Raw genomic sequence first — 27,676 nt, 5'->3', positions numbered from 1 at the left:
AGTCTAAACCTAAGACAGCCTTCTGCACACCGCGGGGGCTGTGGCAATTCCGTGTCCTCAGCTTCGGGCTGTGTAACGCCCCAGCCACGTTTGAAAGGCTAATGGAGAGCGTGTTGGCTGGCATTCCTCCAGAGGAGTGCGTGGTGTACCTGGACGACATACTGGCCCACGGCAGCTCCTTCCAGGCGGCCCTGCAGACGCTGAGACGGGTCCTGGGGAGGATAGCTGAGGCAGGACTGAAACTTCACCCCGACAAGTGCCACTTCATGAGGAGAGAAGTGGAGTTCTTGGGACACAAACTGACGGGACAGGGTATCAGCACGCAGGAGGGGAAGATAAAGGTGGTCAAAGAGTGGCCCACCCCCGCAAACAAAGAGCAGCTCGAGAGCTTTGTGGGGCTCGCCTCATACTACAGGAGGTTTGTGAGGGGGTTCTCCTGCATCGCTGAGCCCCTATTTCGACTGAAGGAGAAAGGCGCTGACTTCACCTGGACGCCTGAGTGTCAGCAGGCGTTTGACCTCCTAAAAAAAGGACTAACGGAAGCACCTGTGCTTCGACCCCCAGACCCCTCCCTGCCGTTTGTCCTGGACACGGATGCCAGCAACGTGGGTATGGGGGCCGTGCTGTCTCAGGTGGGGCCGGACGGAGAAAGAGCGGTGGCTTACTTCAGCCACACATTCAACAAAGCGGAGCGGAATTACTGCATCACCCGCCGGGAGCTTCTGGCTGTCGTTGAGGCAGTTAAACACTTCAGGTACTACCTCTGTGGGCCGCCGTTTACAATCAGAACTGACCACTCCACTCTCCAGTGGCTGACGTCCTTTCGAGAGCCGGAGGGGCAAGTGTGCCGCTGGCTGGAGAGGCTGGCAGACTTCAACTTCACCGTTGAGCACAGGGCCGGCGTCCGCCACACCAACGCTGACGCCCTGTCCCGACGGCCCTGTGCTCCGGAGGGGTGTCGATACTGTGAGAAGAGGGAGGCAAGAGAGAGAGAGCTCCGGGAGGAGGTAACAATATGCCCCGAGCACGAGGGCGACGGGCCCGTCTGCAGGGAGCTGCAGGTGATCGGAGAAGCGGAGTGGCGAACGCAGCAAGAGCAGGACCCTGATTTAAAACCTGTTTTGCAATGGGTAGAGTCAGGTCAGAAGCCACCCTGGGCGGAGGTGGCAGGGGGCACCACTGCTACAAAGGGACTGTGGGCAGACTTTGCGGCTCTGCGGGTGTGGGACGGGGTTCTACAGAGAGCGTGGAGGGAGCCGGCTACGGGAGAGAACAGGTGGCGGGTGGTGGTCCCCAAAGCAATGAGAGAGACCGTGTTAAAAAGTTCCCATGGCACCGTGGGGGCTGGGCACTTTGGCATCACAAAGACTCTCCGCCGCCTCCGTCAGGGGTTCTACTGGGGACGGATTAAAAGGGACGTAGAGGATTTCTGTCGCCGCTGCGACCTCTGCGCAGCATACAAGGGCCCACCTGATCAGTCCCACGCACTACTCCAACAGCTGGGGGTGGGAGCCCCCATGGAGAGAGTGACGGTGGATGTTATGGGGCCGTTTCCGTGCACGGACAATGGCAATCGCTACGTGCTGGTCGCCATGGACTATTTTACCAAATGGCCGGAAGCATATGCGTTGCCGGATCAGAGGCCAAGACTGTGGTTGACGCGCTGGTGGAGGGCATGTTCAGTCGGTTCGGCGCAGCGGAAACCCTCCACAGCGATCAAGGGAGAAATTTTGAGTCACATGTCTTTGCCACCATGTGCGAGCAGCTAGGCACCAAGAAGACCCGAACCACTGCTCTGCACCCACAAAGTGACAAGTTAGTGGAAAGGTTCTGTGGTATAATATAATGTCCTCATGTAAATATACTCCCCTCCCCTGTGTCCCCCTTACCTGTGCCCCCCCCCCCTCTCTGTGGAATAAGACATTCCCCTCCCCTTTCTCCCCAAACCTGTACCCCCCCCCCCCCCATTTGACCTATCAAATGGGACCACACACCCCCCCTTGTTGAACTATATAGGGCTCCTCCCGACCACAATCGGGGTCTTCTCACCTGGGTCATTTCAGCTGATCACCTGGGGGAAGCCCTCAGCCATTCTCTCTATGTAATCTATCTGTTTGGTTAATAAACCTTGTTATTATCCAAACCTCGGTTGACTGAGAACATTCTTCAGGATATCCACAAATATCCCACAATTGGCGTCTACGAACTTGTGACGGACTCTTGCGTCCTACCGGCGTGCTGTATTGTTTCAGCTATACAGAGAAAAGTGAGTATAATAGACTGGTCGACCAAAAATGTATGGCAAGGAATTAAAACCTTCCCGCTTTTCTCTGTGCCAGGTGAATATTACAGAATGTTGTCAAATATTGAGATCATGGCTGAGTAAGAATAATGTGCATTAATATATCTGATCTGTATTGAGAATCGTTACCAGGGCGCGCGTGCACCTGGGTCCTTATCAGGCGGTTCTGAGAGGATGGGTTATATGTGCTATTCCCAAAAGTTTAGGCACAAAGGTTGAAGTGCTATTCCAGGTCGAGTTGGAGCCGACCAAAAGCTAAGGCACACAATACAGGTTGTTGGATTGCTAACCCAAGTCTAGCTAATGCAGACTAAAATATAGGCAACAAGGCAAGAAACGTGGGCTTATTATGATGTGATATCCTTGGAAAACGCTACTCTGTTGGAACCTATTAATTACCAGAGTAGCGTCATAATATTCATTGTTTCAACCTCAAACTAAACCCACAATCTCTTCCATTCCTGAAAACGATGTATTTCGGATTGAATTAACCAATTGATTATACAGATAGCGGGAAGGTGACCGGCGATGCCTCGGCAGTACGTGAATGTACATTTAACGAGACATTAGTCGCGGGTTGAAGGGACCGAGAGTATGATTAAAAGGTATATATAATCTAATATATCGCTGGTAAATTTCGAAGTCAGGTTCGGTCGTTATGACTTTAATAACGATGTATAGGTTATCAAGGGATAAATGCCTTGTCGCAGCAGATGCTGGTCGACTAAACGAACAGCGATCCAATACAGTCAGATATACACACACGTTAACTTATATGTATTAATGTTTGTTTGTCTGTTTAAAGTCTCGTTTGTATGTGCACAGTATAGAACCCGCCGCGGTGCTGTATTGAGTAAAGAAACCGACGGATAGCGCGACGAGCATAGGGAGACGAGTACCGTTATACAGAGGATAACATTGAGGTGCAACTCACGGGACAAACTAGGATAGTAATTTCCGGAATCAACAAAACCGGCCCACGGGAACGACCATTTGGGGAAGTATAGTTTTATCGTTTCAGTTTGTTTACGTTTCACATATGCACAGGCGCGTTCATTCGGTAACAAAACGCTGGTTTAGGAATTCCAGGCTATTGAGAGCTCGTGGGAAAAATACTGTATGGATTGCAAAGCGTTATTTCCGAGGCGAATGAGAACGCACGAACGTCGCATGGAGCGATGACGTCACGCTATGCGCGCCGTGGAGTTATGATTTTATATGAAACTATCCATAGGCGAACGTAAAGTTTAATGTGCCCAAGGCCGAGGGTGCGTGAAATCCACGTGTAGTATATGTTTTATTTGTATATGTATGTGCGCGCTGCTATTGGAAAATGTTGAGTTGCGGTGGCGAGATGCAGAAGTGTGTTTCCAGGGGTGCATTATCCCAGACCACCGGAGAAACGAACCGAACATTGCATTGACGACACGTAACGTGCTACAGCCTCAGGAACCACTATTCGATTAAAGATACACATGGGCACAAAAGGGGGTAAGTTAATATGGTTATTCAATAACTGAACTGAACTGTGAGGATCCAACGTGAACACAACAGCTTTCCCCGGTGAGTATGAAAATCATAATATAGATGCTTTGATTGATTGATTGAAAACTTTATTAACAGATTGCAGAATGGGTACAATACAGTACAGCTCAATACACACAATTGTTAAGGGGATGCAGACCAGAGAAAGACTTTTGTCTTGTTTACATCAGGGTCCCCCATTTTCAATTCATCAGGACATATATGACATACATGACATACAGATAGTCAGTACTGCTACATCTATACATTTATGACATACCAGATTTGCAAATTCAGTACTGTTTGTGATACAAAAGGAGTCAAAAAAAGGGAGTATATACATTTGACGTAGAAACTGTACATACACAACTATCATCTCAGTTACAGTAAATTACAACTATCTCAGATCACTTGAGTGTTTATGTTGCTTTAATTTACACATTATAAGTCACATAAAGCTAATTACAATGTCTGTTTCAGAATTATAATACATCTGTGGGCGTACCGGTCATACTGACCAATACGGGGAGCTAAACAAACACTTCCGGTTTCCAGTATATGGCAGTACAGGAATTGTAGTCCACATAAACAGCGTTAGATTAGACTTTATAAGCTTTTAATGTTGAAAACTTGGACACAAACAACATAGATTATGTTTAAAAGTAAGATGTTTAGGTTAACAAGTAGGTTATATTCACTGAAGTTAATGTGTTTATCTAAAGAACCAATGAAAGATAACTAGCCCTTTCCATCGTAAGACATTTTAAACATGATTCAAAATGTGTGGTTCCACATTCATATGATGCTTGTGTACATATGCGATATGATTGATAAATGATAACACTATCATTACATCCTAGGATGGGATGGATGAGAACTAGCTGATGTTTTTGTTAAACTCACAGACAATCAACAAAGAACCCACTCAAATGGTCTTAGGAGTGGAAAATTAACATGTGTTTTTATTTTCAGTCAGGCTCTGAGGCGAGATGCAGAGACCTACACCCAAATTGTATCACAAAAGACTGAACCTCCAACAATTTGCATGTCAACATGTGTGGAGCTGAAAGACAATCGATTGACCAGTTAAAACAAATCTGCATCCAAACACCCACATGTAAATTGTGTTTACAGGAAGCAAACAGACAATCAAGAGACAGAAAGGGACTGAGTTAATCTACATTAGAACAAAGCAGTTTGGAGCTAAAGGGAAATCAATTGTGAGACGATAGCAAACACTATTCAGGATGGGCACTTAAAACCCACAGGTGATGGAGAAGAGAAACAAAGCAATGCAAATGCCTGCATCTGACCACAGACTTGGTGGACCAACAGAGAACCACTTAGTTAACATGAATCAGACACGGGTGAAGAATTTGCAGTCATGAAAGACACCATATTTCCCATACTAACAAAATAACATAACTTGCATGCTATCCCCTCCTTCTATTCTCTGCTTATAACCAATAACATGCATGATTCTTTTAACAAACTAATACATTTCCATGACTGCAAAATATCAACCACCAAAATTGAAGCACAATTATCTAAATGTACAAGGTATACACATACATTGATCATTTAGCTGACACTTTTATCCAAAAGCGACTCACAGGTTCTGTATGACAGGACATCAAAAAGGGCACAACACTATCAGCTGAGTAACAATGGTCATCAAAGTGTTGAATGCTACAGTGTAGGTTAGTTTATTAGGACAAATGCATGACAGTAAGGTTAGCTAGGGTTAGATTTATTTGTATCAGTTGAAAGCAGGATAATCATTTACACAATGATTATCAAAATGCACAAGGTGTATTAGAGGTAATTAAATTAATGCTATTTAAGAGTAAATGAGAAAACGAATGATTGTTTTTCATGCAAAATTAACTGGTTGCCTAGAATTTATGTTTTTTCCCCCATGCTAAATTATGATGAGCACACTAGAGGTGTGAGGAAAGCCAGAGAAGTCGTGACGAGGTAAGTATCCTGAGGTACACCCATCGCACGCATCCTGAGGTAAGATCAACTTCAATTTGACATCACAGATTATAAAGATAAAAAGAAATTTTCTGATTCCATGCAAAGATCGGATCCAAACGATATCAAATGCATGATGGTATTACACAATGAATTGAATTAACCCTAAATGATTTTCCTCTTTAGCAGAAAGGCGTTGAATCATTTATGTGAGGAGGTTTTCTAAGGCAGTTTTTTATCATCCTCAGATCATAAATTGGTGAGAGGACAGGACGAGTGAGACGACACGTGACCTGAACCACGAACGACGGCGCGACCAGGCAAGGAGGAACACAACCCAGCGACCTGAGCGACCCACGACAGCATACTACCACCAGGGACGCCGCCAAGGAGCTGCGGACACAACCAGGACGACGACAGCAACCGTGGGAGAGCCGCCATCCAACCCAGCCCACAGACATCCCCAAGAAAGTGGAGCAGGGGACCACGAAGGAGACTGACCAAGGAGACACTGACGAAGAGGAGACTGCGACCTGAAGGAGATCAACCTTTGACGGCCTCCACCCCGGCACTGCAGACCACGGCAGACCAAACCCATCACCTGCAGATGGGAACCAAAGCCTGTCCTACAGACAGGCCACTACACCAGCAAACCCTCGCCCCTCTGGTACCGCGATGACGGGGAGCGGGGGACCAACCACCACACAGCACGTTCAAGACCACCCTACCGCCATGTCTCAAGGCCTGATAAAGGTCAAGCGTGAGCACAGTGGCAGACATGTGATGGTGGTGGAGAACAACATAGGCTCCAGGAAAAGAGTCTGGAAGGCCACTATAGTTGACCGCCACACTGCTACAGGTGACCCTTGACAGGGAATGAACGGCGACCAGTGAATGTTCCCGACTGCATCGTCAAGAAGAGACATCATCAGAGACCTGTGGAACAAGATACTTCTGAACACACATTGTCCACATTGTTATTTATGTATTTAATTTTTACTGTGTGACCCTGCCACACGACCGACAGAGAACACCTTGTCAACAACGACGCAACATCATTCAGATTAATACCTTCACAAGAAGGAAACTTTTCACACAATTGTATGTATCTGCAAAACGATGAACTAGGGATGTGATGAAAAGAAATCAATGAGAAAGCATTAACAATGGTTAGTAATAATGAGCTAAAATGTATTGCTGAAGGAAGAAGTGGTCACATGATCACATTACATCACATTTGAATTACTTAGGTTACAAAATTGCCTGATTCTAAGTAAAGATCAATCTTTCAATCACAGATGAAAGTGACACTCAAACTCAGGTTAAATACAACTGGATCCTAAGTAATTTCATCAAGAATCATTATAAAATGTGCATATATATATTTTTGAACAGTTTCCCATAATCAATCATGTTAGTTTTATTAACCACCAGGTTAACGGTTGTTAAAATGTTTTTGTACGCATTAGCCTTATGTGTAAATCCTATTCCTAATAATTATGCACACAATTTTGTTTTTTCACCCTGTGCACTCTGACCACACAGAGACAGTGCATGTATTTAATTGGTTTATTACGATGCCTGTATGTACAACCATCACATTAGCTCCCCTGAGTCACGACATGAACGACTGAAGGTATGCCAAGATATTTGCACAGCTATAGCTTCTAATGATTATGTTAATTGTTGTTTGATATCAGAGTTGAGGACCACTCATTGATATAGGTATTTTGAGCGATTAATAAAAGAAAGGGTGATATCTATTCCCACATCTCTGATATCAAAATAACACAGACCGCAGTCCAGTCGATCATGTCATGAATCATGTATATAAATAATACTATTTTAAACTGTTATGCCAACCAACACATTGGCCAACATTTTCATTATTTTAAGTATTTTCTATTTTATTCATTATCTGATAACCGATGGATTACACTTTTACCTGTTTTTACCCACTTTTACCTGTTCCAAACAACCCTGGTATATTATACATTAATCTCACCCACATTATAACAGAGAAAAGTGAGTATTGTGGTATAATATAATGTCCTCATGTAAATATACTCCCCTCCCCTGTGTCCCCCTTACCTGTGCCCCCCCCCCTCTCTGTGGAATAAGACATTCCCCTCCCCTTTCTCCCCAAACCTGTACCCCCCCCCCCCCCCCCCCCATTTGACCTATCAAATGGGACCACACACCCCCCCTTGTTGAACTATATAGGGCTCCTCCCGACCACAATCGGGGTCTTCTCACCTGGGTCATTTCAGCTGATCACCTGGGGGAAGCCCTCAGCCATTCTCTCTATGTAATCTATCTGTTTGGTTAATAAACCTTGTTATTATCCAAACCTCGGTTGACTGAGAACATTCTTCATCAGGATATCCACAAATATCCCACAGTTCAATAGGACTCTAGGCAAGCAGCTAGCCATTCTCACAGCAGAGCACCAGCGAGACTGGGACACGCACCTCCCCCTCGTTCTCATGGCATACCGATCCGCTGTACAGGAGTCCACCTCCTGCACGCCAGCACTGCTCATGCTCTGGCCGGGAGCTCCGGACGCCGACGGAGGTGGCGTTTGGCAAGCCCCCCGACACTCCCCCCGTTCCCCCGGGGAGGGAGTATGCCAGGAGACTCCAGGATCGAATGGAGCCCGCCCACAACTTTGCCCGGGGTCAGCTGGAAAAGGCGGGCATGAGACAAAAAAGGAACTATGATGTGCGGGCTAAGGGGAGGCATTTCCAGGCCGGGGAACTGGTCTGGGTGTATAGCCCTTGGAGGAAGAGGGGGCGGTGCCCTAAACTGGACTGTCACTGGCAAGGGCCATGTAGGGTGCTAGAGAGGGTGGGGGAGGTGGTATACAGGGTACAATTGCCGCTCAGGGGAAGGAAAGTTGCTCTTCACAGAGACAGACTGGCCCCGTACAGAGGGGATTGCCTCCCACTGCAAGACCCAGCCCTCCCAGCGGCCTCACCTAGAGACAGTGTTCCGACCACCACTGGGGCCGGATGTAACCGCCGTTCGAGGGGAGTGCACCGTGGTCCACCAGCGGGGGGTGTCCCCTTTTCCCATACGGGGGGCCCCTCAGAATCACAGACTGTGTCCCCGGTGCGGGACAGACATGGCAATCCCCGGACGGTTCCTGTTCAGCAGCAGCAGGTCGATTCAGTCCTTCGGGCAGGGACAACGCGTCCGCAGAGGCGGAGGCTGCCGCCAGGTCGTTTCAAGGACTTTGTGTAAAAAAAAAAAAAAAAAATGTGTTCTGCTTGAAATGGAAAATGTTATTGTGAATGTGCTATTGTTGATGTGTCTCTCGGGGCGAGAGCTCAGAAGGGGGGGGATAGTGTAATGATCTGGGGTCTTGTGTGTCACTGTACCCGGGGGGTGTGTTTCCCCCCGGGAGAGATAGGAGGTGGCACCGGAAGTTACGTTGTGTTCGTGAAAATACGTGAAGCTAGGAAGCTGTGTGTGTTCCTACCGAGTGAAGTATTGACCTGTATGTACTCATTGAAGTGGAATTAAATAACCCAAAAGAAACATGAACCACTCCTCATTCTTCCTAACAATACGGGTACGACAGAACGCTACAGTATTATCAATGATGAAGGTGAAAAATGGGATCTGACCTGATGGTACCTATACTTTATATTGTATTATGTATGTATATGCATTAACGTATATGCATCTTGGTTATATATGCACATATAGTAATGTTTTTTTGTTTTTTTTGTAAGTACTTTTTTAATTTCCATGTCTGTTTTTGGTATGTCTGTATAAGTCTTTTGTATGTTTTATATGTCAATACGAAAAAGAAAAAAACAAATCTTGGACTTTGCATATTATGCTGTTGAAAGATGTTGAAAAGACAAGAAGGCAGAACTAAATTCGAAGGTTTAATTGCATTGACAAGTTGACAAATACATAACTTAATGCATCTTAACATGAACATAAACAGGAACACATCTTTAGGCCATCCTATATAAAGAAAATAAGAACACTCATTCACTTGTTACAGTGATGGCAAATGTAGGGTCTGGGCACTCCATGTGACAACCAACCCCAAAGAAAATGTGACGACCAACCCCAATTGGAATGTCTTGATAGCATCAAGGCTAACAGCCATCTAACAACTAGTTAGCTAGCTAACAACAATCTAAACTATAGCTATCCCTTCACACGTTTTAAGGTTAATAATTGTTTCATTATAAACCAATTGTGTAAAAGCCTAGGAGCGGAATATTTACAAATGGACATGAAAAACACAAAAAGCCCTCTCACCTCAAATTCAGCTGTTTCACTCCAAAGATGACAATGTACAGTAGGTGAACTCTGACCCCAATTCTGGACATTTAAATACCAAAGTATGGGAGACAGGACCCTCTGGTGGTGAAATATAATGAATGTGACAACCTACCCATGTGACAACGTCCCCCGTTCTCCCCTACAAAGCTGTTGTCATGGCAGAGGAACCAGGCCAGTGGTTCCAAGTCTAAGCAGGGGGCCCACAGGGGCCATAACAGAACGGCCACTTATATTCTCATTTTCACATCACTGCCTAAGGAGGGAAATAACAATAACGTTTTGTCCCAGATAATACTGAGTGGCCACAAACTGACACGGTCTCTTCTCATTATTACCCACATTTATGCCCATAATGTCACGATGATTAATTTCAGTACGGAGGAGCTAATTATAACACTGCTGTTTATGTCACAAGGCAGGACCACCACCCCTCATCCTCACATTTAGTGTATCTGCATGGCTAAAGAGATATTCCACTCACTTTCACAAGCCTATCTGATTTGTCACAACAGTCATTTTGGACAAGGGGTAACAACAACAACAACAACAACAACAACAACAACAACAACAACAACAACAACAACAACAACCACCAAGTTTTAACATGCACATGCACAACCAACAAGATTTTAGAAGTAAGGCAATTCTGTATGACTCTATGCTTACGTATTGATTAAAGTATTGATACTTGGCACCAGTGTGTTAACAATGTATCAGGAAATGATAATAAGAGGCAGTTCTAGTTTCCAAGGGCAGTCAATATGTGAAGCAACTTCCATATGAATCAGATTCACAGTATAGTATAGGAGTTGTGGCATTTAAAGGTTTTGACATTTGATTATAGCTCCACCATCTGCCGGGTTGGTGTAATAATATTTTTTTTATGCATTTGCACATCAATATCTAGCATTGTGCCAAATGTAATATATCTATTATGTACCATCTCACACCTATTTGCATTTTAATAATAATAATAATAATAATAATAATAATAATAATAATAATAATAATAATAATAATAATAATAATAATAATAATAATAATAATAATAATAATATCCTTTCCCAGCTGTTGTGCTGGTTGTAGCAAACATTTCCAGGTACCTGTTGCACATAAACATGATTTTCCAGAGACACGGTTTGTTGACTTCCACTAGCAACGCTAATAAATATTAATTATTTCAGCTATCTCAAAAGCCAAAACAATACTGCAGGTGTTCATTCTATACTCTCGTTTGTGACAAATCTGATAGGCTTCTTCATGGTGGAGAGATAGTATTCCTTTCATAAACACAAACATCACTGGTAGACACACACTTCACAACTAGCTAGGCAAGTCAAAAGGTGTGTGGCCAGGGGAGTGCCCGCGGTGAGCCACGGGGGAAGGTGGTGATGGACCTTGAGAGAAAACCACTACGATCTTCTCACATCACTGTGTTCCACTTAGAATTAACATATTAATTGCCAAAAACTAGTTAAGTCGTTATTGCCCGGCACGCCATGCGAATATCGCCAAAAACTAGTTAACTCATCGTTATTTCATTTATTCGCTATATCTATTCATAATTCATGCCTGCAGCCTCTGCAGACCCTTCAGACCCTGTCTGAGCTGGCAGACGGTCAACACCGCCCTCTACTGCCTTGCGGAGCTATTGCACTCCATTGGAAATGGGCTGGTGTGTTTTCTGAGCCGATCTGAGCCGTGGGGGCAGGGTTTAAATACTCAGGCGAGGCAGGCCTTTACAGCGATGGCATGGAACACTAACCCCGCCCGCCCGTTCATGTGTAACGCTCTGTAATATCGGGGACAGGATCGCTGTGGATAACTGGAAGGGCGATCAGATAATTGGATTTTTTTTTTACATTACATCAGACACAAGGTAAGAACACTATATATAAAACCTTGCGTTGATCTGATTATTTCTTTCTCCCACGATCAAAGCTATCTGTGTGGACCGTGTTGTGCTTTCTACCGTTGGCTGCGGTGGGGGGCGCCCCGCTACGATTTCATGTATGCACAAGGAGATATAATAATGATAATCTAGCGTTGATTTCAGGATGATTAGATAATCAGCCAAAAAATTACAACGTGATGACTGGATTACACTAAAATGCCTTTTTCTCGTCTTTTCCTGGAATTACTCAGAATCACCCAAACCATACTCATATTCAAAACGGTATAAAACAGAAATGTACGGATGAAAAAACAATCTGTTTTTTGCATGTTGACCAACTCACTGACAGTCGACGGTGTTATTAGATCCATAGTTATAATATAAAATATAGTTTTAGGACTCGCAAGTTTCGCATTCTAAAACTATATCCATTGAATAAACACCTGGCGCTGAAGGGGGATCAGCGCCCCCTGCTGCTGGCGGTCAATGTGTTATTACACTTTTAGAATGGAAAGTGTCTTTCATTTCAGCCCCAATTATTATACAAATATCCTGACCTGATGCAGTATAGGCACAGATAATGTAAGTTGCATTTAAACCAGTATGTCAATTGTGATGTTGTCCCATTAACTAAATGTTCTACTGTTGAGTAATATTTTATAAAGCTGAATGTCATTCACATTTGAACTGATACCAGCACCAGTTCCTGTAATTCGGTATTGGTACCAAACAGTACCTTTTTTTGGTAATTATCTATAATAAAACACCTTTTTTTATTTCAGTTGTAAAAAAGTCCAAACTTCTCAATTTCAACATTGTTATTTGTTTAGAACATTGTTATTTATTGTTGTAACACACCACATAAAATAAATTGCATGATCCTGTATTATGTTTTAAAATGTTTAAATATCAACATCCTCAGTAATATCAAACTCCTCTGACCTTCACTGTAAACCCGCATGTTCAAAATAATCAATTCGTTTGAGTAGGGTATACTCAATATTCTATGAAAGTTCTACTAACTTGAATGTCTTGAGTTCGTGTGACATGTTCTTATGTTTTGAGTAAATAAAACTCATAGTTTTTGATTGACTTGGAACTATTCACTTATTAAGTAAGTATAATGTAAAAGCATAACTTAAGTACAACTTAAGATAATTAAGTAGATACAGACTGTAAACCGCATGTTCAAAATAATCAATTAGTTTGAGTAGGATATACTCAATATTCTATGGAAGTTCACCTAACTTACATATGTTGGCAAACCTGAAGAAAGTGATGCCGTCCTTTTTTCAGCACATCGCTTGCTCCACCAGAGGGAAGAACACACTCGACCACTGTTATTCCCCGTTCAGAGCCGGCTACAAGGCAGTAGCCGCTCCGCCATTAACGGGGTCCTCAAGCTCGAGCGACCACGACTCCATCTTGCTATTTCCGGCATATCAACAAAGATCACGTGACGCCGTCGTGTCACGTGAGACAAAGAAGTGGACCGACGAATCAGAGGCCACGCTCCAGGACGTGTTTACAGACACGGATTGGGATATGTTCAAAGGAAGTGCCAGTGACGTCAGCGAGCTCGCAGACACAGTGGTGAGCTACATAACAACAATAGCTGATGGTATTGTCCCCAGGAAAATGGTGCGGGTTTTCCCAAACCAGAAACCGTGGGTGGACAGCACTATTAGAGCAGCTCTGAACTCTCGCACCACCGCCTACAACCTGGGTAGAGAGTCAGGAAACATGGAGGAGTATAAGGCTTCAGTCTATACTCTACGCAAGGCTGTTAAACTTGCTAAGAGGACATATGCTGACAAACTGGAGACACAAATGGCACAAAACGACACAAGAGGATTATGGCAGGGACTGAAGACAATAACTGACTATAAAGTCAGCGCCCCCTCAATGGGGAGCGACGACGCCTCCCTCGCGGACAAGCTCAACACCTTTTACGCTCGGTTTGGTGTAGACAGTGGCGCTGCTGGCTCTCCGGCTAGTGACGTCACTGGCGCGCCGGCTGTTGTGGAGGGAGGGGGGCAACCGCGGGGGGGCGGGGACGCTCTCTCGTTGTCGGAACACAGTGTGAGAAGAGCATTTATGCAGGTGAACACCAGGAAGGCTGCTGGCCCAGATGGCATAACAGGACGCATACTCAAGTCCTGTGCCAACCAGCTGGCCCCAGTGTTCACCGCCATATTTAATCAATCCCTGGCGGAGTCAGTGGTCCCTGCCTGCTTCAAGATGTCTACCATCATCCCTGTACCGAAGAAACCCTCCCCAACATGTCCAAATGACTACAGACCGGTGGCACTCACCTCTGTGGTCATGAAATGTTTCGAGAGGCTGGTCAAGGACCACATTTGTGCCTCCCTCCCCAGTGATATGGACCCTATGCAATTTGCATACAGGACAAACAGGTCCACCGACGACGCGGTCTCCCAGGTACTGCACAGCACCCTCTCGCACCTTGACCGTCAGAAGGGGGGCTATGTGAGACTGTTGTTCATTGACTACAGCTCAGCGTTCAACACCATAGTCCCCACCAGACTGGTGGACAAGCTGATCGAGCTAGGTCTGAGCTCCGCCCTGAGCACCTGGGTACTGGACTTTCTGAGCGAAAGACCCCAGGCGGTCAGGGTGGGGGGTCAGACCTCCAACACCATCACCCTGAGCATCGGGTCACCCCAGGGCTGTGTTCTGAGCCCCCTGTTGTACTCACTCTACACACACGATTGTGTGGCCAAGTTCAGCTCCAACTCCATAGTGAAGTTCGCAGACGACACGGTGGTGGTGGGGCTGATCTCGGACAACGACGAGAAGGCCTACCGGGAGGAGGTTGAGGTACTGGAACGCTGGTGCCAGGACAACAGCCTGCTCCTGAACATTGGTAAAACCAAGGAGCTGATCGTGGATTACAGGAGAGGACAGCAGGAGACGCACACACCACTGATGATTAACGGGGCTACCGTGGACAGGGTGAGCAGCTTTAAGTACCTGGGGGTCCACATCTCAGAGGACCTGACATGGTCAACACACATAGACACAGTAGTAAAGAAGGCGAAACAGCGCCTCTACCACCTGAGACAGTTAAGGAAGTTCAGAGTATCGGGGAAGATACTCCAGTCCTTCTACTCAGGAGCTGTAGAGAGCATCCTGACCGGAAACATCACTGCCTGGTATGGAAACAGCACGGCACAGGACAAGAAGGCCCTACAGAGAGTGGTGCGCTCAGCCGAGCGTACCACGGGTATTGCACTACCTCCCCTGCAGGTTCTATACAACAAGAGGTGCAAATCCAGAGCCTGCAGAATAATGAAAGACCCCCACCACCCCAATAACAGCCTGTTTCAGCTGCTGAGGTCAGGCAGACGCCTGCGAACCCCAGCTACTAGGACAGAGAGGCTTAGGCTCAGCTTCTTCCCCCAGGCCATCAGAGTCCTGAACAATGAACATTGAGTACCACTGTAACACTTTAGCATGAGCGGGCACACACTCAGGCCGCACGCACCCTCACTTATTGCCAAAAGGAAAGGCCACTTTAAATTAGTATTAGCAACAGTAACAGTGTATTGCACTACTATTACTACTACTGTTAACTGCTAACTGTTACCCGTTATTGCACAAATTTATTGTTACCTGCTACCTGTTATTGCACAATTTTATTGCACAAATTTTTTGTATTGGATTCTATTATATGTTATATAATATACCAATTGCACATCGTTGCGGGCAAGACCACCCGCATTTCATTGTATATCCGTATGCCGTGACAAATAAAACTCTTGACTTGACTTGACTTGACCTAACTTACATATGTTGAGTTTGTGTGACTTGTTTTGATTAAATTAAACTCATCATTTTTGATTGCCTTGGAACTATTCACGTATTAAGTAAGTATAATGTAAAAGCATACCTTAAGTACAACTTAAAAGAATTAAGTAAATACAGAGTATTGCGGTTCAGTGGTAGAATTCAATAAAGGAATATCTTATCTTATCTTATAAAAATATATATTTTCCACTAATTTCTATGTTTCAACATTACTGTCTGATGCAGTAACATTAGTGTGATGATTTGTGCATGAGAACATGCAACCTGCATGTTTTTGTGAGCACTGGATGCAGAACCACAGCCACCCGCAGGCTGGGGTCCCGCAGGCTGAGGCCTGGAGGCTGAGGCCCCTCACGCTTCCATTGGCTGATTTGGGTCACGTGACCGTCCCACCCAATGGCTGAATTGGAGTGTTGCACTGCGGGCATTGAATGATTTGGGTCACGTTGCACTGCGGGATTGATTGATTGAAAACTTTATTAACAGATTGCAGAATGGGTACAGTGACTGTGACAGGCCCGGATTGATTGATTGATTGATTGATTGATTGATTGATTGAAAACTTTATTAACAGATTGCAGAATGGGTACAGTGACGTCACAGGCCCGGATTGATTGATTGATTGATTGATTGAAAACTTTATTAACAGATTGCAGAATGGGTATAGAGGTGTGATAGGTGTGATAGGTGTGATAGGTGGGATAGGTGTGATAGGTGTGAGAGGTGTGAGAGGTGTGAGAGGTGTGATAGGTGTGAGAGGTGTGAGAGGTGTGAGAGGTCACACCTATCACACCTCTCACACCTATCACACCTCTCACACCTCTCACACCTCTCACACCTATCACACCTCTCACACCTATCACACCTCTATACCCATTCTGCAATCTGTTAATAAAGTTTTCAATCAATCAATCAATCCGGGCCTGTGACGTCACTGTACCCATTCTGCAATCTGTTAATAAAGTTTTCAATCAATCAATCAATCCGGACCTGTCACGGTCACTGTACCCATGAATTCAATAAAGGAATATCTTATCTTATAAAAAATATATTTTCCACTAATTTCTATGTTTCAACATTACTGTCTGATGCAGTAACATTAGTGTGATGATGTGTGCATGAAAACATGCAACCTGCATGTTTCCCAGATAGCAAAAAACATTAATTAAATGTTGGATTTTGGTCAGATTGGTTATTTTTGGTTGAGGTTGAAAAAGCTATGTTGATTCAATATTTAATTACAGATACCATTTCAACATTTGAAAAACTGTTGTTGAATCAATTTAGTATAGATTCCCCCTCCCCTCCTCCCCCTCCCCTTCGAGAGGGTAGTCCTAAACAACTCGCGAGACCTAGAAGATCTCACGGGACTAAGTAAACTTGGCGCGATGGTGTCTTCACTGGCTTGACAAATAGTCCTAGTGTGAGCCAAACTCCTTGGTAAGGTAAGTCCTTGACAATATAATGTATTGTGCCATTCACATACCATAATCTTGCTGTCATCGTTTGACTACATGCTACTTTGTGAATTATTACCGTGGTGGCAACTAGTACAGTGCAGAATGAGCTTGTTAGCATTATTAGCTAGCATGCTAGATACTAGTTAACTGGTAAGTGAGTTCTTATGGGAATAGTATGATCCCATTCAGATACCATCACCGGGCTGTTATCGTTTGACTAAATGTTATCTCTGTGCCGTGGCAAATAGTTTGGAGCTTGTTTTAGCAAATAGTATTGCATATTATTACAGTAGCTAGCATGCTAGCTAACGTTAGTCCGCCATTTTGTTTCGTGATTAAAATGTACATTTTTAATAGTTGCATAAGCATTGTTGTAACCAGTGTTAACAAATACTTTATTATAGTTCAATTGTGTTAAACTTGGGACACAGCCATGGCTCTATATTTTATTTCGTTTTGTATGTGAGGCATTTTAGCTTGAAGTTGTTGTGTTGCATTGTGGGTCTTCATCTTGAAGTTGTTGTGTTGCATTGTGGGTCTTCAGCACAAAGGAATCCCTTGCTGAGGGTAAGATGGTTTTCTGTCTGCTCAGACTCAGAATACTTAATTAACATGATCTGTGCTTCATAAAAACAGATATTGTTTATCTGGTTTTGGTTATTTTGCACAGTAAATACTTATTCAAGCCTACCTGCAATTCAGCATTTAATCCAGCAGGGCGGCAGTGATGTTCATTCTGCCTTTTGTTATATATAAAAAATGGGGCTTTGAAAGACTGACATATTTGAACTTCTAGCTCCTGCTACTCTAAACATATATATAATATACACAGGCTTGATAAATTGCATACAAGTTTTTTTGAATATTTTGATCGTCTTCTTTTTAGAATTCGCTGGCAATCATCACCACCCCCAAGGCTATCAAGGTGAGTTAACTAACACATTCTCAAATCATGTTTTGTTTTTACCACCAGACATGCTCTAGGCAGTGGCGGCTGGTCAATAGGGGCGCTAGAGCGCCGCGTTCCCTGGTTAAAAGAGAGAAGAAGAAGAATTTTTTTTTACATTTTTAGAGCCCTATAAATAAAATAAAGATGTTTAAAATGAATAATATTTACTCATTTTAAGTATGTTTGTGTTTCCAATGCACAATATAACGTTAATATATCAAATATAAATAATTGTTTTCAGTTAACAGGAAGTGACTGTCTGATAGAGAATACGTTCCGTAGCCGCATTTCTCTCGGGATAGCCGTAGCCGCATTTCTCTCGGGCTAGACGCAATAGCGCTTACAGTGGGCGTGTACTGGTTTCATCGCTGTATCCGTCGCAGCCAATCAGTGCGTAACGCGCTGTGCGTTGAAATATGATGTATTATGATGGAAGCCGGGCGCGTTTTAAAGCGATCTATTATCATCTAAGCAAGCAGCGGCAGTATTTTCCGTAGCTGCATTTCTCGGAGACGCTCTCTGATTGGCCGACGCGGCGACGCCAGTACTTTTCCGTAGCCGCATTTCTCGGTTTGGCTTATAGCAGGGCGATAGAATGCCAGGTAGTTTGCACTTTGCAGCTGTTGGTCGGATGCAGTCTGGACAGGTCAGTGACGGGCTGACGGCAAGTTCTTTCGACGGTTAAGCTTAGGCACTCTTTCAAAGTTGGTTAAGGTTAGAGTTTGTCTTAGAGCATGGCGATAGAACGCCAGGTAGTTTGCAGGCTGTTCGACGCTGTTGTGATGCAGTCTGGACAGTGGGCAGTGGATATACATCGACAACAGTCTGGGACTGTGGGACAGTCAGTGGACATACACTCTATCAAGCCCTCCGGCTAGACCACGTTTCAATTAAACAAAGTGAGTTCGTTAATATACTCTCTCTCTCTCTCTCTCTCTCTCTCGTTTAAAATGACAAGATATATATGTGTTCAATATTGGATTGATGATCATACGTGTACTAGTGTAGTATGAATGAACTCGCGCCCACCCAAATGTAGTTCACAGCGGCCGCCACTGGCTCTAGGTATAACTAGGTACACTTGCTACTGTATATGGTGCTCATTGATAACTACTTTGATGGTGCTTATTTTCCTTATTTTGTTAATTATGTCGCTCTTTCTGTAGGAATGCCAATGTATAACTCCAGCCCCTACCACACTGCCATTGTCTCAGCTCAGTAAGTATTATCTTTCAATTCAATATTGTCCGTCTCTCTCACCCCCCACCCCACTTTGAACTTCACACCTTTCTCTGTGTTTTCATCTCTGTCTTTCTGTCTCTCTCACCCCGACCCCCTCCACTTCACACAACACCTACATTGCCAAAGCCTTTGTCATTTGAAGACACAGCAGTGCTATGTCTGTCTCTCTCTCTGGCATAAAACATTTATTGTCGTATTCAATATTTCTTCGCCAGAGGAACTTGAAGCCATTCCCGAATTACCACCAGAGACCAGCAGTTGCACGCAGGCCGAGACTGCCTGTAGCGTGAGTTGAATTTTATACACAAGTTCACTAGTGTTTATTCTTATATAAAACTTCTCTAAAGAGGTATGTTTACCTTTGCATTGATTGGCGGATTTGTGACTGAAGACATTGGATCTTGCCTGCTGTCCCATTCAAGTCCCAGGTTGTAATGACGTAATCATGACACTTAGTTGATTCTGAGTAGACAATTACTCGTTGCATCTGGGCTCATAGTCGTCTACCTATCTTACCATATAGGAATGACCACTACACCGTCGTGCCAATAGCGGCCGAGGGAGGGAGAGTTTCGCAAGTTCTTTTTCGTTCAGACAGATTCTCCTATCTGCACCTATCTGACACGTTATTCTTATATAAAACTTCTCTATATAAATAAAGAGGTATGTTTACCTTTGCATTGATTGGCGGATTTGTGACTGAAGACATTGGATCTTGCCTGCTGTCCCATTCAAGTCCCAGGTTGTAATGACGTAATCATGACACTTAGTTGATTCTGAGTAGACAATTACTCGTTGCATCTGGGCTCATAGTCGTCTACCTATCTTACCATATAGGAATGACCGCTACACCGTCGTGCCAATAGCGGCCGAGGGAGGGAGAGTTTCGCGAGTTCTTTGTCATTCAGACAGATTCTCCTATCTGCAACTATCTGACACGTAGCCACTGATGGTGGAGAAGTGCTGTCCAATTAGCCAATTAGCAATTTTGGGGAAATTCAGGCGTAAAATAATATTCTGTTGTGTGTCACTGTCAATCCAATATTTCAGAGATTCTTCACCAGTTGCGGGAACTTAGTCACCACCGCTGAGAAGACGCAGACCACCACCTGAAGCCCATGCAGAATCATGAGTTGAATGTTATACACAATAGATTATTCTTATATAAAACTTCTCTATATAAAGAGGTATGTTTACCTTTGCATTGACGGCGGATTTGTGACTGAAGTCATTGGATCTTTCCTGCTCTCCCATCAAGTCCCAGTTTGTAATGACGTAATCATGACGCTTACTTGATACTGAGTAGACATTTACTCGTTGCATCTGGGCTCATAGCCGTCTACCTATCTACCCATATAGGAATGAGGTTAAACCGTTGCGCCAATAACGGCCGAGGGAGGGAGAGTTTTGTTCGAGTTCTTTGTCGTTCAGACAGATTCTCCTATCTGCATAGGGACTCTGAAGCTTTTACAGTGGCTGACACATAGCCACTGATGGTGGAGTAGACAAGTGCAGTTCATCAAAATGCTAACATGTTTTAGGACTTACCCTTGTTTAGTCTATCCATACAGTTGATTTGGAGAAGTATGGCCTGTTTTCTTTCACCTTGTTACAAATGAATTGGCTTGGTGTTCTGTTCAAAGTGATCAGAAGTTTAGTAAAAAAAAAACACAACTCCATATACTTAGCTTTGTGCTGCACTTTGTAGAAACCATGGATTTATTTGTGATTATTATGTCTCTTTCATTCCTTCAGGACACGACTGATGAGCCAGAGCTTCAGGGTGTTGCAGTGGACCTCCTTACTGTCATCAGTGACCATGACACAAGTCCAGTTCACTACCAGCCTGTGACAATCTGTTGTCATTGAAAGTCACATCATGATCAGCCTCCCCAGATTTGGTGATTCCTTCCTGGTAATGTTTGGACTAATCTATGCACTACACCTCAGCTACCCCAAGGGACTTACCAACATGTTTGAATTCATTCAGAAGATTTTACTAGGTCTAGAAGCTGGGGAACTGTCTCCCAGGTTGCAGACTCTCAAGAATGACTTGATGATGCATTAAACTTTTGAAGGTATTATTTTGACATGACAAGGAAAAAGTGTGTCTATAGAAACTCATCTGAAATGTCTTGTCATGTCAAAATAATACCTTCAAAAGTTGCTGTACTACTTTGCAGATGTTCAGCCAATAGGTCCAAACTACTCAATGTACCTTGTTTTTTTTTCATGTAATATGTTTACATTTGAGAGTTTTACAGTTAGAATTTTCTTAACCGTCTATAGCATTATTGTAATTTCATCCAAGTAAGTTTTAGAGTTGAAAGAGTTTATCAGAATCTCAAAGGCAACATCCAAGTCCCAAAACGTTTGTTTCTCGAGGAACAATAGGAGGCAATGGGCATAAATGCCACTCTGCTCTGACTGCTTCCATTGCTTGTAAGCAGTGGTAGAGTGTACTGTATAGTGTTCTCAGTACCGAGCAGGGGTGTAAAAAGTACCCAGAAATTATACTTAAGTGGAAGTATGGGTACCGTCTCAAAATCTGACTCAAGTAAAAGTCAAAGTATCTGGCTAAAAACACACTTGAGTAAAAGTAAAAAAGTCCTACTTTTAAATGTACTTAAGTACTAAAAAGTCAAAGTAATTTTTTTTTAAAGGGATAGACCAAGGGTCTCAAACTCATTCCATCGTGGGCCAAGTTTTCATTTTAACTATACATTGCACCAGGTGAGTTAGTTGAAGAGGTGAACCAATTAGTGAAATCATCAGCTGGTGTTTAGGCAAGGCTGGAATGAAATCTTGATTGGAACCTTGGAAGGACCTTGATTGTATTTCCAGTGCTAGCCATATCACTGAAGAAGGACATTGTCCGAAACATGTCTGCTTTTTATTCGGGCTGCCATTAAAAAACATTGAACCTGTGAGTGCTGGTCCGGCTACCCTGCTTTTTGATATACTGAACTTTATGGGATTACAGCACCCAGTGTGAGAACTTGTGAGCGCGGTCTAACTTGACTATATAAATGTAAGGAGTAAAAAGTGTGTTTTTTTTCTCTGAAATGTAATGGAGTAAAAGTACAAAGTATACAAACCTAATAATACTTGAGTAAAGTACAAATCCCCCAAAACAGTACTTAAGTATTGTAACGAAGTACAATTACTCAAGTACTTTACACCCCTGGTACCGAGTACTGTGTTCTCAGTACAGAGTACTGTAGTGTTCTATAGTTATCATTCTGCAAACATAGCCTGCTCTAAATGACCGATGGTGCCTCTGACATTCTGACCAACTCTTTCAATGAAAACACCATCTTGTTCCATGATATAGAACATCATGGAGCAAGTACAGCTGCATTTCCATACCTATATGTAGGTATGTCACTATTAACAGTATTGCCAGCTGTATAGTGTGTAATGTGGATTGGTATTTTGGTTCCACATTGGCAGGACCCAATATACAGCACAAAGTTTGTGAATTTTACATGTGCCAAGCGGATTGACAATTTTCAGATAATCTATAAATTTTATTCTGTACTGTACATAGATACACTGTGTTATCCCAACGGTCACAATAGTTGCTGTCAACATGTTTGCTCATTCTATGACCACACTATACAAATTTGAGTAATTCAGCCAGGATGTAAACAGCTCTGGTCATGTGCACTGCACATAATTGAGACCCTTTATTATTTCAATATTTGCTGGAAATGCATTGATGCATCATTCAGTAACATTTTCAGAGCCTTATAACAAACATTATTACACTATTGTGACCAGTGGGATTAAATGTGTAATATACATTACATTTGATGTACATGTTATAACATTAGGGATGCCCCGATCACGTTTTTTGCCACCGATACCGATCACCGATCGTCGTGAGCCATATCGGCCGATACCGATCCGATACCGATCGTTTTTGATTAAAAGAAATAAAATTTTATTTTATATAATTTTTCTTTTTTTATAAAATATATATATTATATAATTAGACTTGTACTTGTATTATCTGCGAGACATCGCCACCACGCAACAAGCTCCACTGTCTGTGTGTACTCTAGTAGCCTCCAGCTACGGCCAGGATTCTCCGGAGCTGCAGCTGGACCTATACTCGAGTAGCCTCGAGCTACGGCCAGGATTCTCCGGCCCTGCACCTGGACCCTATTGGTATAACGTTACTTAACTGTGCTCAGCAAGCCCTCAGCTCGAATATGCATCGAATCAGTGTTATAAGACATTGATATCAGGAGCTATCTGTAGCTACTGCTAGCCGGATATATAACGTTAATACAACGCCTCAGTGAATTATTTAGTTCAATGGGACATTTCGTTTTGAACAGTGAACTAACTTGCTCTAACAGGTATCATACACATCTCTACTATACTTGCTGGAGCGTTTGTTGATGTCAGGAGCTATCGGTAGCTGGCCGGCTAGATACCGTTCTGTTAAACAATGCCTCATCATGTATTAAACTAAAAGTGAATAGTTGACTGGGTCATTTTGTAACGGTAGCTAAGCTAACGTTAGCTCAGGGAGACGCCGTCCTCTTGTGTCCCGTCTCACTAGAGTAGACCCGTGTTTACATGCGTGCGGGAGGGGCTGGAGGGATGAGCAGACGTCGCAGCCCCCGGTGTCTGAGACAGAACTCAGCGACAGCGAGTGAGATCGGGTTTGACGATCGGCGAAAATAAAGCATTATCACCGATCACCGATCGCATATTTATACTGATTATCGGCCGATAACGATCGGTGGCCGATCGATCGGGGCATCCCTATATAACATGCATGTATTTATTTTCGATATATATTTTCTATGTATATTTTCAGATAATCTATACATTTTATTCTGTACTGTACATAGATACACTGTTATCCCAACGGTCACAATAGTTGCCGTCAACATGTTTGCTCATTCTATGACCACACTATACAAATTTGAGTAATTCAGCCAGGATGTAAACAGCTCTGGTCATGTGCACTGCACATATTGAGACCCTTTATTATTTCAATATTTGCTGGAAATGCATTGATGCATCATTCAGTAACATTTTCAGAGCCTTATAACAAACATTATTACACTATTGTGACCAGTGGGATTAAATGTGTAATATACATTACATTTTATGTACATGTTATAACATGCATGTATTTATTTTCTATATATATTTTCAGATAATCTATACATTTTATTCTGTACTGTACATAGATACACTGTTATCCCAACGGTCACAATAGTTGCCGTCAACATGTTTGCTCATTCTATGACCACACTATACAAATTTGAGTAATTCAGCCAGGATGTAAACAGCTCTGGTCATGTGCACTGCACATATTGAGACCCTTTATTATTTCAATATTTGCTGGAAATACATTGATACATCATTCAGTAACATTTTAAGAGCCTTATAACAAACATTATTACACTATTGTGACCAGTGGGATTAAATGTGTAATATACATTACATTTTATGTACATGTTATAACATGCATGTATTTATATATATATTTTCTATATATATTTCTTCAATTTTAACATTGCCATAATGTTGGAGAGGGCAACACAATGTTTTTGTAAGTTAACACTATGATCGCCGCGGACGAGTTTTCACGTCATTCCGAGCCATGCTCATTCTGCCGAAGACGCCGTAACACGTCTTTGATGTCAATATTTCAAAAATCTGTCATCGAAATCATATTTCCTTTCCGGAGCCCTGAGACACACTGCTGATCTCCTCTCAACTCTCTAGCGGTTCAAGAGCGCCATCTGGTGGCCGATCGGCAGATCGCCAACCGGATATTAACCTTTGAACCGGTAGTACTCATCCATATGTGGTCCGGCCACTCGCTATAGCTCCCGAGACTCCATCTTGAAACACTGGATAATAGATTGCTCGCCCTAACTCAATAAACAACGTTATTTGGACGTATATACTATTATACAACCTGGAAATGGATCGGGCATTTCTACATCCCATAATATAAAAGAAGCAGTGAAGCCAGACCAGCACTCTCAGGTTCAAAATTTAATGGCAGCCTGAAACAAACATGTTTCGGAAATATGTATTCCTTCTTCAGTGTTATAGCTTGCAATGGACTTGCAGTCAAGATAATGGTTATATACACACATGGTTAATTACACACAGGTGGTTAATGATTTGGCAGGAAATGACATCACAGCGCAGGTGTGCCTGAGTCTATTGGTCCTTAATGACAAAAGAAAAGACCTATCAAAATAGAGTCTGTTAGTAAATACAAATTATACAAATATACCATGTATAAAAGACATATAAAAAGACATAAAAAACACAAAAGCAAAAGCAAAAATTGCATTACATTACCATACCAGAAACTTGCTATGTAACATGCCCATAGTTTATAGGGCTAATTTAGCCCCTATACTTTTTTCTTTCTTTTAAGCATCAAAGGATAAACATACCTCTTGGAGGAAACAACCACTTGGATTAAACCATATAGATAAAAGGTACTTAAAGGAAACAGGTTAAAACGTTCTCTTCATTCATTCCTCTAGGTTCTATGCAATCAAACAGGTGGATATAATAACATTCCCGTTGTAACAGTAACTTATGTCGGTCTCCCCCTCTCGCGGGCCTGTGGACTAACTCAAGTCCCATATATCTGAGATCGTTAACGGTATGTTTACACCTGGAAAAGTGTCTAGCTACTGACGACTTTATATCTGAATTTCTCACTGAACACTTATGTTCACTGATTCTTGTTTTAAAGGCTCTGGTTGTCTTCCCCACATAAGAAAAATCACACGGGCATTTTAGTAGATACACCAGATTGGCTGAATTACACGTGATACGCCCTTTAACAGGTATTTTTTTGTTCGTTTTCGGGTGCGTGTAAAATTTCTCTTTAATCATGCCTTGACACTGTACACAGGCTTGACATGGAAAATTTCCATCAGGGATATTAGACAAAAAATGTGTAGGTTTCCTTACGGGCAAGTCGGTTTTAACTAATAGGTTGGATAAATTCGCTTGTCTTTTATAAAAGTAATTAGGCGAATGTTGAAACGCTGTCCCTATTATTGGATCCGACTGTAGAATATGCCAATATTTATTGACAATGCTCCGTATGCCTTTCGTAATGGGGCTAAAAGTGGACACGAAAGATACTTTGTCTGTGTTTTCTTTTTTCTTTTTGGGGATAAACAACGAGGCCCTATCAATCAGCTTGGTTTTATTCAGGGCTTTACGTGTCAAATCGACACTATAGCCTCTGTCATGAAAACTGCTTCTTAGAACTTCTGCTTGTGCAGTAAATCTATCTTCAGTGTCGCAAATTCTCCTATAACGGAGTATTTGGCTGAAAGGTAGACTATTTTTCAAGGCAGGAGTGTGGTAACTGGAATAATGTAAGAATGAGTTACGGTCTGTCTCCTTTTTGAAGACCTCTGTATGTAAAGAAATACCATCCGGGGCTTTCTTGATCAAAACATCTAGGAAAGGTAAAGTATGTATATCAGACTTTAATGTAAACTTTATAGTTTCTCTGCAGGTGTTCAAGTACTCAAGGAAGGCATCAAGATCAGACGATGTACCAGACCAAATAAAGAACATATCATCGATATATCTCATATAGGATTTGACGAATTTCTCAAACGGGTTATTATTAAAAATGTGGTCAGACTCATACTTGGACATGTACAGATTGGCTAGGTTCACAGCGGCTGGGGAGCCCATGCTGAGGCCTCTGTTCTGCAAGTAGTATTTATCTTGGAATCTAAAATAATTCCGAGTTAGTACTAGGTCGGCTAGATTAACTAGCGCTTCTGTGGAGGGGAGTAATTCCTCTCTCGAGTTTAGATAAAAACTCAGTGCGTCCAGCGCGTCAGCATGTGGAATGCTGGGGTATAAACTGACTACGTTTTTCCCATAATAGAAAAAAATCTGTTCCACGCTCATCTGCCAGCGGCGCGAGGAAGCCACGGTAAGATTCAGCGTTATTTTCTAACGTATTCTATACTAACTGATCTGATGAACATATGACCCACTCTGGATGAATCATCTAACGCTGCCCACAGAATTATAAACGATCCCCCGCCCATCCGGTAAACATCAGATGATGCGTAGAAACTTCTAGAAGTACGTCCAGTTGAAACTTTTTATCTCGCACAGATTCCTACCAAACTGTATTTGATCATCAATATAATGCATTT

The sequence above is a fragment of the Notolepis coatsorum genome (assembly GCF_963971535.1).
Source record: "Notolepis coatsorum genome assembly, chromosome: 14".
NCBI lineage: Eukaryota > Metazoa > Chordata > Actinopteri > Aulopiformes > Paralepididae > Notolepis > Notolepis coatsorum.
Note: the sequence above shows the minus strand (reverse complement) of the source record.